Consider the following 12830-nt stretch of genomic DNA (forward strand, 5'->3'; position numbering starts at 1 on the left):
TCCCTACTTGCTATGTGTGACCCAGGCAGGAGATGCGGGAAATGGGACAGAGTAGAGACTAGATGCAGGAGAAGGTGAGGGCTTCTGTTGGCACAGCTTCATATACAAGTCCTGCCTTATCTCTAACCACCTTCATTGCACTAACAACCGTCACTCACTGTGCTAAGACTGCCAGTGAAGAAGAATTGAATTGGTTTGGGGACCAAACTACCCTTCATCCATGTGGGGAATCCATCCAAAACGTGGCTAACGACACGTTGGCAGTGAAGGGCGGAGCTTAGCTTAAGTTGTTCTCTGTGCTGTATCGAGTCCGTGCAAAGAGAAATTCACTACTTCTCATTGCCATCAATCTAGCATTGATTTGATAGAGTAACGCCAATTTACACCAACTGAGGATCTGGTCCAATGGTCCTAAGCTTGGTATCCATCTAATGGTAGTGAAGAGGGAAAAGCCTATTTCATCACTTGAACTGGTCCTGAGAATTTATAATCAATGGAATGACACTGCTTTATGACACTTGAGGATCTGGCAACTTATGTGCAGTATTTACGGTGCATTGAGACCCTGCTTTGAAATGATTCCCAAAGGTGGATTGTTTCATCTTGTTTCTTCAGCCATTGAGGCAATTAATTTTGATACGTTCATGGATCTTTTCTATTATCATGCACTGGGCTCTTTATTTTTTTTACATTTATCTTATGTCCCTTTCCATGGATCTCTTGCAATTGTTTTTGCCACTTCTGTGTTTATTTTGTGTTCAGGAGAACATTTTTTCACAGTCAGGAGGTGGCAGGGATTTTACAAATTCCAGCCAAGTGCTTATTGTCTATCCTGCTGATGACTTCTTTCAAATTCCCCTTTATAATAGCTAAACATAACCTAGCTGATTGTGTAAGATCATTTACTTACTGCAGGGGAGGAAGGGAGCTTAGATCTACAGTCTCTGTTATTGTAAAACACCTGCAATATTTGCAAAAAAAGCCCCCCACTTGTAAGCAACATCTTGCAAAAATTAGAATATCAAGCACCAGGTAGAGCTAAAAGTATAAATTGCAATAAACAGTTTGATCTTAGCTTCCCTTTTCTGCCTGCAGAATGCCTGCAAACAACATTATTCTTGTATTTATTGGAATTTATTTGATCTTTTTGAACGTTTTACTCTGGATTGAGAGGTAATATTCCAAATTTGAGCCCTGTTGCCTAGTTGCGATTGATCAGTTAGGTCTCATGGTATTTTTCCTATTCCGGTGAATGAACGTGCAAGCACCTCTACTGAAAATGTATAATTTGATTTCCAGCAATACTTGCACACATGGCTTTAAAATTCATTTTCCATCAACATTTTTGGCCTCAGCTGTTCATGAAAAGTGAACACCACAAGAACATGAGTGAGCCAAATTAATTAAAGTCAGAATTACCATTCAGACAATTATTTGCATAATCCACCTTACTCTACCTTTTGAGAAAGTGTCTGTGATGCAGTAGGGTACTTTCTTACAATTCTTTCTTTTAGGTTTTAAAAATGGTTTGGATGCGAACTAAACAGAATTAATTCAATTCAAGATTTACCCGTTCACTTCCAGATTTAACTGTCCCAGAGAAGAAAAAGTTGCCAACTCACTTGTTTGGGCTTGATGCCCAAGGGGTTTTAAAGGGTTTCAGCAACACCTTCCTAATGGCTTTGATACAGGGAGGTGTGGTCTGTAGTTGTAGTTCTTAATTACCCAATCTTTATTGTGAATGATTTGGATATGTTCTTGATGTTCATGATGCATCCAAGGTATGTGGACTAATGAGTAATGCTCATGTGAGAGCAGAGGGTGAGAAACAACCTACTTGATGGGATTAGATGCCAGTTTACATGAGTGAGCCCAGTGGCTTGAGAAAATCCCATCAAGCAGGTTGTTTCTCACCCTCTGCTCTCACCTGAGCCTTACTCGTTAGTCCACATTTGCAAACTAGATACAATCAATTTAGGCTTAAATAGAAACTGGGAATGGCTGAATTTATTTCCCCATGTTAAATATCCTCATAGCTTCTTGTCAAACTGTCTTAAATGGGCCATCTTGATTATCACCAAAAGTTTTTTTTTTCTCCTGCTGACAACAGTTCATCTTAATTAATTAGCCTCTTAGAGTTGGTTGGGCAACTCCCACCTTTTCATGTTCTCTGTATGTATATATATCTCCTCACTATATGTTCCATTCTATGCATCTGATGAAGTGGGCTGTAGCCCACGAAAGCTTATGCTCAAATAAATGTGCTAGTCTCTAAGGTGCCACAAGTACTCCTGTTCTTTTTTTGGTAAAATAATTTACAGTTACTTAGACACTGAATGGGACTCCTGCAAGCTGGCTAGCATTTCTGGACTTTAACTCTGTTTTGATTTCAGCTTTGCAGTTCATCTTTAAAAGGAAGATACTTATTTTGCTCAGCAGAGGAATTGTTAGCCCGTCTGACTAGGACTGCTATGGGACCAATCCCACATCCATAGGCTACCACCAACTTATGTATTGCAGCATCAGGTCCATTATATGTGACAGAATGTCCTAAAGCTTTTAATTAAAATCAATATTTCCAAACTTCTTGGTGAAATGGTAGATCCATTTGTGATACCAGAAGTACAGAGATTCAGCAGCCTGAATTCTCTGTTCTGATTCAATGCCAGTTCAATACTAGAATGATAAAGTAATTGGCCAAATTCAGCCAATTTGGAGTAAGCGGGTGCAATGGGAATGGCAACTGATTACACAGCCTAGAATGTGGCACTAAATCTGGGTAATCCTAGTATTACAGCAACCAGGTAATAAGAGTTAGGTGATCAGAGTATATTGCTGGCTTGGAGCTGCTTTATTGAAATAAAGTGATTTGAGTTTTTTCAGCAGCTGGGGCTGGGCTATGTGAGCATGGTAATAGCTAGAGGGATGAGCCTTCTGAGCAGGTGATATGGGCATCACAGTTAACTTGCTTCCCTTTGTCAAAAGGCAATCCTGGCTTCTCTCACGCTTTCCTGATGTATGTCCCATTGTGAACTTTTCCAGTAGAGGAATTTCTGAAGCCTGCAGCACTTACGTGGCAAAATAGCTGGTCTCCAAACAGTAAACACAAACAAAAAAAAGTCTTTTCACTAGTTTTTGCTGGCTCGCACATTTCAGGCTCTGCTTGAGTTAACCTGTTTCATGCAACTAAATCCTTGATATGCCCATGTGGTCGCTATGGGGGGGTAACTACATGTGGGCAGTATAGGGCAGTTACATTATTTTCAATTACTGTTCAGTGCTTTCAAAACTTTGTATCATGTCCTGAGTTCTTACCCAAGACAAATTTTACCTGTAAGTTGCACTTAGCAGAGAGCTGTGGAGTAAGTAACTAGCAAGTCTATGAACAAATGAATCTCTTAACTTTAACATTGCCCCAAATCGTCTCATGGAAACAAAGGTTGCTATGAAATGAAGCAACTTTCATCTGTGTGTGGTCTGTGATCTTGGAGACTACAGTATCTCTCAGCTTTCTTAGTTGAATAAAAATTTCAGTTCTTTAATAAAAAACATTTAATTTCACCTGGTTTTCCCTTTGCCATACGGACCTTTGGATGAGCAAATGAGAGGAACACTTTTTTTTATAGCATTCTGCAGTATTGTCTGTATGTAAAAACTCTTAGTCATTCCCAATATACTAAAACTCTCTGTAGCATCATCAAAATGTAATCCTGTTTTATTTCTAAAGCAGGGAGTTTATTTTTCTTCAGGCACTTACTGTGTTCTCTTTTCCTTTCTAAAGTGCCATCAATCCTATCCTTATCAACAAGTGGTTGAGTGTTTGGACTAATAGGTATTAAGAACTCATTGCCAAATTGTTGTTTCTCTAACTTGCCTCTGGAGTCTTCATCCAAGACAGGAGGCGCCACAGTTGAGATGACTAGGCAAATTAATCTGTGGGTCATGGTGGCCAGAGCTGAACAATGCAGCAGCCAGAGGAGAGCTGTCATATCAGGCTGTTCTAAATGTCATGGGACCATATCCTCAAAGGTATTAGGCACCATTGCTTTCAGTGGGTCATGGTCTGAGCCAGTGGTGACTAGTGTTGTCTTTACTGTCAGCTTCTGGCAGTGAGACAACAAGAGATCATATATTATAGCACCAGCAGCTAAAGAGGGGAGGCTAGTCTGGTCAAAACAGAATAATACATGTTGGGTCAAGTAGTCTTCATTGACTGTTTCTCCATGTTAAGGAAGGCTGCAAGCATTGAACTCCACGTACTGCATTTAGAGCCTAAATTAGAGAGATTTCGCAGTACTATGTGTAATTATTTTTCCAGAAATAATAATGACAAAACCCCTAAACTTTCTTTGTCCTAAGCACTCCGTGATTATTGCCTCTTGTCAGTGGTAGCTGGGGGCATGGCTACACTTGCAGATGTACAGCGCTGTGAGTTAAACCAGCCCTCGGAGAGCGCAGTACGGAAAGTGCTGCAGTCTGTCCACACTGACAGCTGCAAGCATGGTGGCCTGGCCACATTTGCGGCAATTGCAGCGGTATTGGGAGCGGTGCACTATGGGCAGCTATCCCACAGAGCAGCTCTTCCCATTCTGGTGCTGTGGCTTGTGGGAAGAGGGAGGAGAGTCCAGCGCATTCTGGGTCCTATCCCAATGCCCCGTGATGCATTGGTTCGCATCCCAGCAATCCCTGTGCTTCGGTCCACATTTGGCGCCATTTTTCAACATTTTTTGTACTGCATGCTCTATCTTCCCTTTCAGTCTGCGAGAATGGAACCTGAACTGCTGTGGCACATGCTGACGAGTCTCGCCAGCACATCACATTTTGGCAGTCGAGTTACTCCTTAAGATCCAAACTGACAGTGAGGATTCCGATGATGATTTCTACTCAAGTAACGCATATGACACGAGATTGCTTGTGGCATTCATGGACATGCTCACCACTGTGGAACGTTGCTTTTGGGCTCAGGAAACAAGCACTGAGTGGTGGGATCATATCGTCCTGCAAGTCTGGGATGATGAGCAGTGGCTGAAGAACTTTCGGATGAGAAAAGCCACTTTCATGGGACTGTGTGAGGAGCTCACCCTCATCCTGAGGCACAAGAACACGAGATTCAGAGCTGCCCTGATGGTGGAGAAGCAAGTGGCTATTGCAATCTGGAAGCTGGCAACTCCAGACAGCTATTGATTGATCACTAACGAGTTTGGAGTGGGAAAGTCAACCATTGGAATCATGTTGATACAAGTTTTCAGGGCCATTAATCGCATCCTGCTCCGAAGGATTGTGACTCTGGGCAACGGGCATGACATTGTGGCTGGCTTTGCACAAATGGGTTTCCCTAACTGCAGAGGGGCGATAGATGGGACGCATACTCCAATTCTGGCACCAGCCCACCTAGCCTCCGAGTACGTTAATTGGAAGGGGTATTTCTCAATGATTCTCCAGGCGCTTGTGGATCACTGTGGGCATTTCATTGACATTAATGCAAGCTGGCCCAGAAAGGTGCATGACGTGCGCATCTTTCGGAACACTGGCCTGTTCGGGAAGCTGCAAGCCAGGACTTTTTTCCCAGACAAGAAGATCACTGTAGGGGAAGTTGAAATGCCCATTGTGATCCTTGGAGACCCTGCTTACCCTTTAATGCCATGGCTCATGAAACCCTACACAGGGAGCCTTGACAGCAGCAAGGAGCGGTTCAACAACAGGCTGAGCTGGTGCAGAATGACTGTGGAGTGTGCTTTTGTTCATTTAAAGGGCTGCTGGCACTCTCTGTATGGGAAGCTGGACCTGGCCGATGACAACATCCCAGCAGTTATATCCGTGAGCTGTACCTTCCATAACATTTGTGAAGGGAAGGGTGAAAGCTTCACTCAGGCATGGAACGCGGAGGTTCAACACCTGGAGGCTAAATCTGAACAGTCAGAGAGCAGGGCTATTAGAGGGGCCCAGCGCGGGGCTGCAAGGATTAGGGATGCCTTGAGGAAGCAATTTGAGGCTGAAAGCCACCAGTAATGTCTTGTGCCCTGCACGGGAGTGAAGTGCAGTGGTTCCAATGTTAGTAGGAATCTGTGTTTGCTAAGCTGACTTGCAGTGCTTGTTGCTTTCCTGGGCTAAGGTATCTTTTACTTGATGCAATAATAAGGAATGTTTTCAAAGCCAAAAAATCCATTTATTGAAAAGAAAATTCATTTAGTGAAAAGAAACACAACTGCTTGGGAAACAGAAAGGGCAAGGGGGTGGGGCTGGGGACTGGTACAATCAGATTTGCGTGTCCCCTGTTATCATACTCAGCCTTCCTGGCTGGAGTGCTGTGCAATGAGTGCTGCACTTCAGCATGGCTATAATGCATGGTGATGGGGATTGAGTGCCGTGGGGAAGGGTCATACTTTTCAGGGCTGGGTGGTGAAGCTACAGGTGTTGGAGGCAGCTGGTGGCGATAAGAACCCAGATGTTGGGGAAAGTGGGTTGGAGGTGACATGCGGGCACAAGAGAGAGAGTTTTGGGACAAGGGCTACGGGAGGGGGGTGCGGTAGTGCTCCGCTTGCATGGCTATGAGTGCCTGGATCGAGTCCGCTTGGCTCTCCATGATGCTTATCAGCCGATCCGTGCTTTGTTGCTGGAGCTCCGTGCTTTTGTGCTGGCACTCCTCGTTCTGCTGGTGGATCCTCCTTTCACTCTCCCTCCACTCCTGCGCTTTTAGATTCTCATTAAGGGACTGCTGCATTACTTCATGCAGCATGTCTTCTTTGCTTCTACGTGGCCTCTTCCTAATTCTTTGGAGTCTTTCGGTCAGTGATAACACAGATGGCTGAGATCTCAAGGTTGCATCTGTAAAGGCAAAATGCAACACTTAACAGAGGCAGCATTGTTCACACCAGACAGAGCAATGATTCCCCTGTACTTAAGGGCAAGCACAGTCTACACAATAGCAGAATTTGCCCATCCCAAAGTGAGTGCACATAACCCAAGGGAGCCCCAAAATGGTGAGTAAGCACAGGGTCAAGGGGGACTGATTGTTTCACGACCGTACTGTCCTCTGGATTTCTGTGCCTGGGGGAGAGCCAACAGCTGCAGGGGGCCCCTATACTGAACACTATCCCCACATTTTCCACAGGAGTTCGTCCTGGAAGATATCTCGCTGCTGAGGATGACCTGGGAAGCGAGGGAGGGTCTTTTACTGCAATGTGGCTTCTGCCCTGGCCCATGTGCAGCTTGCTTGTGTGCAGCAATAGTCCCCCTGCCCCTCACGGCACAGTGGCGCGGACATGTTAGCCTGACTGGGATAAGGACCACAGTGGCTCTCCCAAGAAACCTGTGCAAGCGCATTACCCAGCTTCTGGATGAGACCTTTGAGAAGATCACTGAGGCTGATTACTGCAATGTGAGAGAGTACATCAATGCCCTATTCTGCATCTAGGCATGCATGCAGCCCTAACCCTCCTCGTCCCAAGAGCCCACACCGAATAACTTCCTTCCCAAAATAAAAGCCACTTACCGGGAACCTCCTCTGGTGTTTGTCCTTCCCCAAGCACCAGCCGCCGTGACTGGCTACCTTCCTCCTGGTTGAGAACAGCTCCTGACTGCATGTAGCTAGGGATTCCGGGTTGTCTTCCTCCTCCTCAGCACCCTCGCTCCCACTTTCCTCCTCCTCCTCTTGCCTTGTTGAACTGGGCTCTGAAGTGCCCATGGTGGTCCTTGGAGTGGAGGTGGGGTTGTCTCCAAGTATCGCGTCCAGCTCTTTGTACAAATGGCAGGTCACGGGGGCAGCACTGGAGCAGCAGTTTGACTCACAGGCTTTGTGGTAGGCATCCCGCAGCTCCTTCACTTTAACCCTGTACTGCTGTACGTCCCAGTCATGGCCCCTTTCCATCATGTCTCTTGATATCTCTCTGAAGGCATTGTAATTCCTATGGCTGGAGCGCAGCTGGGACTGGACAGCTTCCTCCCCCGCAAACACTGACAAGGTCCAGCACCTTGCCATCAGGGGCGGCTCCAGGCCCCAGCACGCCAAGTGCGTGCTTGGGGCGGCATGCCGCGGGGGGCGCTGTGCTGGTTGCCGGGAGGGCGGCAGGCGGATCCAGTGGACCTCCCGCAGGCGTCCCTGCGGAGGGTCCGCTGGTCCCACGGCTTCGGTGAAGCATCCGCAGGTAAGCCTGCAGGAGGTCCACCGGAGCCGCGGGACCGGCGACCAGCAGAGCGCCCCCTGCGGCGTGCTGCCGTGCTTGGGGCGGCGAAATGGCTAGAGCCGCCCCTGCTCGCCATTGCTCCATACTTGGGATCGCCTGCCACATGGAGGCATGGTCACCTGGAAAGATTCGCTGAGCGCACGCCACGCCTGGCTGAGCAAACAGGAAGGGGATTTTCAAAATTCCCAGAGAACTTAAAGGGCGGGTCTGACAGTTGGTCACCTGAGGACAGGGCAGAAGAGTTCAAAGTGATAGCCAGAGTGGCTAGAACAGGCATTGTGGGACACTTCTGGAGGCTGATCAGAGCGCATTAATAGACCAGGGCGTCCACACTGGTGCCACGGCGGTGCAGCGGGGGCACAACAAACATTATTCTACTCACTGACGTGGATTACCAGGAGCGCTCTAGCCGCAGCGTACAGGCTCTCTACATGCCTTGCCAGTGTGGATGCGTTGTGAGTTAGAGCGCACGGGGCTGCTTTAATGCACTCTAACTCGCAAGTGTAGCCAGGCCCTGGTAATGAAGGGTTAGTGGGGCTATGTCCCACAAATGAAATCTCTTCTTTCTTTAAGGAAACAACCAATCCAGGTGGCAGATGCATAATTTATTTTCCTTCTCCTCTCCAGCAGCACAATGGAGAGGGCATTGAGGTGCAAAGAAACGGGGGGTGGGAAAGGGGTGTGGGAACTTGCTGATTCTAGTCACTTCAGTGCAGAACCTCAGAGGGCAGTCAGGACAAGGTGAGTTTATCCCCTTTGAGACTCCTCGCTTCCTTGAATGGATAGAGTGGGGCTGAGATCAGAACCTGCTCAGAGCCTCTCTTCCCAGTCCTCTTTGAGGCTGAAGATTTGCTTCAGAGTGTCTGAGTTCAGGTGCCACCCCTATCTCAGGGCCAACACCAGGGGCCCAAGTAGGAGCAAGTAGAGGGAAAGGGAGCAAGGAGCTAATCAGTTTATGTTTACAAGGAAGCGGCAGGTAAGAGTCTGTGACTGGGGAATAGAGGGGCCCATGACCTGGTAAGGAGGTGGGGGGCAGAGAAAGAGGGGGAGGGGCTAGCTGCTAATTTTCAGGAGGTGGCAGGGGAGCAATAGTGGCAATTTCCACAGAGGAGTGATGGCAGTCGGGGGATGGATAGAGCCTCCAATTGGTTAGTTGATTGATTATTTTTTTCACTTGGGAGATTGGAAATGCTGTGCGTGGGAGAGATTATTTTAGACGGAGGAAAGGTGAGGAGAAGCATCCAATCTCTAGCCTCAGCCACACTCATTATTTTGGGCACCAGCAACTGCTGCCTCTTGCTGGCATCACACATAGGGAGGAGCAGGAGCTGTGTCATTTGGGTTAGGCCACCTGCCACTGAGAATTTCAAATGGAGATCAATTCTACTCTGAGGAGAAGAAGCGCATAAGCTTAGCTTCCTTTTAAAAGTACAGAGACACCAGGTGGGTGAGGTAATATCTTTTAGGGGGGCAACTTTTGCTGGTGAGGGAGAGGAGCTTTTGAGCTAGGCTGAGCTCTGCTTCAGGTCTGGGAGAGGCAACCGGAGTGTCCCAGCTACATACAAATACTGAAAATGATTTTAGAATTAAAGTTCAAAAGAGATGGTGCTGGTTCTAAGGGGGCTGCAGTTTATGCGACTGTCTGGTTATGAAGGCCCAGTAGAAGGTATCTGGTCTGTTGGTAGTTTTGTTTGGTTGTTTTTTGAAGGCAAGACTATCGCTGCTTTTTGGCAGCTGTGAGCATTGTCAGCTGGTGGAGAGAGAGGTTTATATTATATAGTTTCTAAAGGTTTAAATTATCTAGTTTCTAATTCCTCTATTTAATCACAGCCACCTAGGAGGCACTTTACCTCAGTAACGTTCCCAGCTGGAGTCCAGATGAAGCCAATTATTCAGACAAACAAGCAAAACCAGAAAAGCACCAAAGCTGGTGCCCTGGCTCTAGATAAACGATTATTAACTTTAAAAACCAGCCAACAAGCACAAATATTCCAGCCCTGCTTCCTCACCCTGTAAATACAGTGGAGGGAGGGGGGTGAGGTGTGTGTATAAATCAAAGCCAAAATCTATGGGCTGTGGGAGGCATAGCATGCACTCAGATGTTCCAAAAAAGGAGTTGTCATTCACTTACACCATAGGTCACTATGATCCCACAAAGCTCCAATGTTTTGTATGCAACAGAGAAGTGGACACACCCTGAATTTCCCACAACACTCTGCTGGCTAAAAGTCATATCAAAGAAATTATGGATGGAAACTGCCTATTAGGTCATCAGGACCATTCCTTATTCCCACCAGTCCAGTCCATTTTCCAGTACTTGGTGCAGTCCATTGTTCGAATGACTCAAGCTTCTGCTGCTTTCCTTTCACAGTCTAGTAGACCTCACTGTTAGGATTTTTCCCCATAATATACATTCTAAAGATTCTTTTGCTTAACTTGTTAGTTAATCTTTGTATGGCACATTGAAGTTGAACTGCAGAAGTGTGACATTTATTCATTCAGTTGCTCCTTATACCTTTTGCTCTACCCTAACCATCTTCTTTCTCCTTGTTTATCATATCATATTCCTCTGCAGAGGCCTGATCAAGATCCCACTGAGATCTATTGATTGACTCCCATGGACTTCAGTGGTGGCTCTGTCAGGGCCCTGAGCTACAAGAATATATTTCCATCCAAGATGCTGATCAGTTGAATAAACCACTTGAGCTTTGGTATTATTACAATGCACATATGAGAATATGAAATAAAAAGTGATAGTAATAAACTAGTGTGAGCTGGGTAGTAGGACAAATCCCATAGTTAACTGCCCAAGATGTGGATGAGGAATTTAAACTCTTTGTTGAAATTTTCTTTTAAAATGATCTTTCCCCTTCCTCCCCCCCTTAAAACACTCAGATATTAAACAAACAAAAAATAGCATTAATGAAAAATTCAGATTGCAAATTTGCCACTAATGAGACAGGAAATTAAAAAAACAACACATTAAATTTCCTCTGGAAACATTAACTTGGCCCTATTCCACATCTTGTGCATTTTATGTTATCGTTATAACAAATTATCCTGATTCTTATTTACAGTTCTGGCATTGGTATTAATGTAATCCATGTGCACTTCGGGGACTCTTTATTCTGGTTAGATCGCTAACGTGCTGAAGTTTACATTTAATAAGTAAGAGGGGAAACAGAAAATACTGTAGCTGAACAAGGTGGCTGAGTTCACATTATCAGAGCTATCTTAATTTTGGAGAATTTGGAGACTTAGTAGTTGATCTTGAAACTTAACAGTACAATAGGACTATGTAAATTTAAAAACTAAAAAAGAAGATATTTTTGCATCTGCTAATGTTTTCTAAGCTGCAACACCAATGTTTGAAGGCTGCTTTTGCAGAGACTTCAGGCGACTTGGCTGAAAGTGGTGATGAGATTATAATGAGCTGGGTCTGGCATGATTGACTGAACAGGCATAATGACATGTTCTTGATTACATTAATAGCACTGTATACATTAATTTAGGATGATGCTCATGTGAAGAACATTAGTTACTGGCTTAATTAAGAAATCTTCAATCATTTTTTTAAATGCATTGCAAAGTTCTCTTGTTTCTATCAGATGATGTAAACACCTGCTGCACCTATACCTGTTATTTTAGGAGAGGCTTCAACGCCTCTTCAAAGTCCTAATCAACTGAAGCTGCCCGAGCACATCCAGATTCTTCCCACCGACTTCAGAGAATCTGGTGGACTGCAGGACAGCCTTTGTTGCCTATTCTAATTAGTTTTATCAGTCCCACAGCTTTGAAGTGTGGCCTGCTGGGGGCCTCCTCAGCAGTGCTATATTGTAATAATGCAGGGCTGCATGCACAAACTTCAGAACTGGTCAAAGAGTCATGATTATTTTTCACTAAATAAAGAAAACTGCAAAATATTTTTTCAGCAGATTTTCAAAAAGAATGAGTTTGTTTTATATGAACATTTGCACAATTCTTTTTTTAGGTTTGTTTGGTTTTCATTATCAGACCTTTTTTCTTTTTTTCTGCTCCTGTATCCCTCCCCCTCTGGCCACTGAAAAAGAGGCTTTGAGGAAGAGGGAAGCAAAAACTCAAAAATCAAAATTTGTTTTTGTTTTGGGGTTTCATATTAAATAAAGGTTTAAAATAAAGGGATGGGGGTTTTGTGTGTTACATTCTTCATGTAAGAAGGCCTTTTTATGACAAAAGAATAATCACCCCAAACAAAGATACAGTACCAAAGTCATCAGTGGACACTCATCAGAACAGTGTGGGAAACAGAACTTACCCCTGTCAGCCTCTGACACACACTTGAGCGAAAGGAAACTAGCCATTAATTTTCTCATATTGGACTTGTACCATCTTTGCTACTGTCCAATCAGATCTGATTCAACCTACCAGTGAACAGAGGTGTTCCGTTCTTTGCACTACTCACAGTTTTGAGCTCTCCTCTTTTGTTGTTGGAAGCCACTGAAAGATTAAACACACTAAGTTTTCATTAGGCTCCATGGAGATTTTTAATAACATACAAATGCTACTAGCTTCCTTAGCAACTTCTCAAGGTCACCTGCACAATCTGTCCCTGCAGCTTTTGCCTTGCCTTCTTTTTAGATCCTCTCCAGGATTATAATTTACTGCTAT

The 12830-nt window shown here is 45.0% G+C and overlaps 1 long non-coding RNA gene across 1 annotated transcript; it reads left to right on the plus strand.

Annotated features, from left to right (window-relative positions):
• The first annotated feature begins 9400 nt into the window (after positions 1 to 9400).
• Positions 9401 to 12227, plus strand: LOC120388760. The gene is made up of 3 exons (XR_005590645.1): positions 9401 to 9626; positions 10759 to 10894; positions 11792 to 12227. It is a non-coding gene; the product is annotated as an uncharacterized LOC120388760 (long non-coding RNA).
• The last annotated feature ends 603 nt before the right edge of the window (positions 12228 to 12830 follow it).

Source organism: Mauremys reevesii, linkage group 1, assembly GCF_016161935.1.
Source record: "Mauremys reevesii isolate NIE-2019 linkage group 1, ASM1616193v1, whole genome shotgun sequence".
NCBI lineage: Eukaryota > Metazoa > Chordata > Testudines > Geoemydidae > Mauremys > Mauremys reevesii.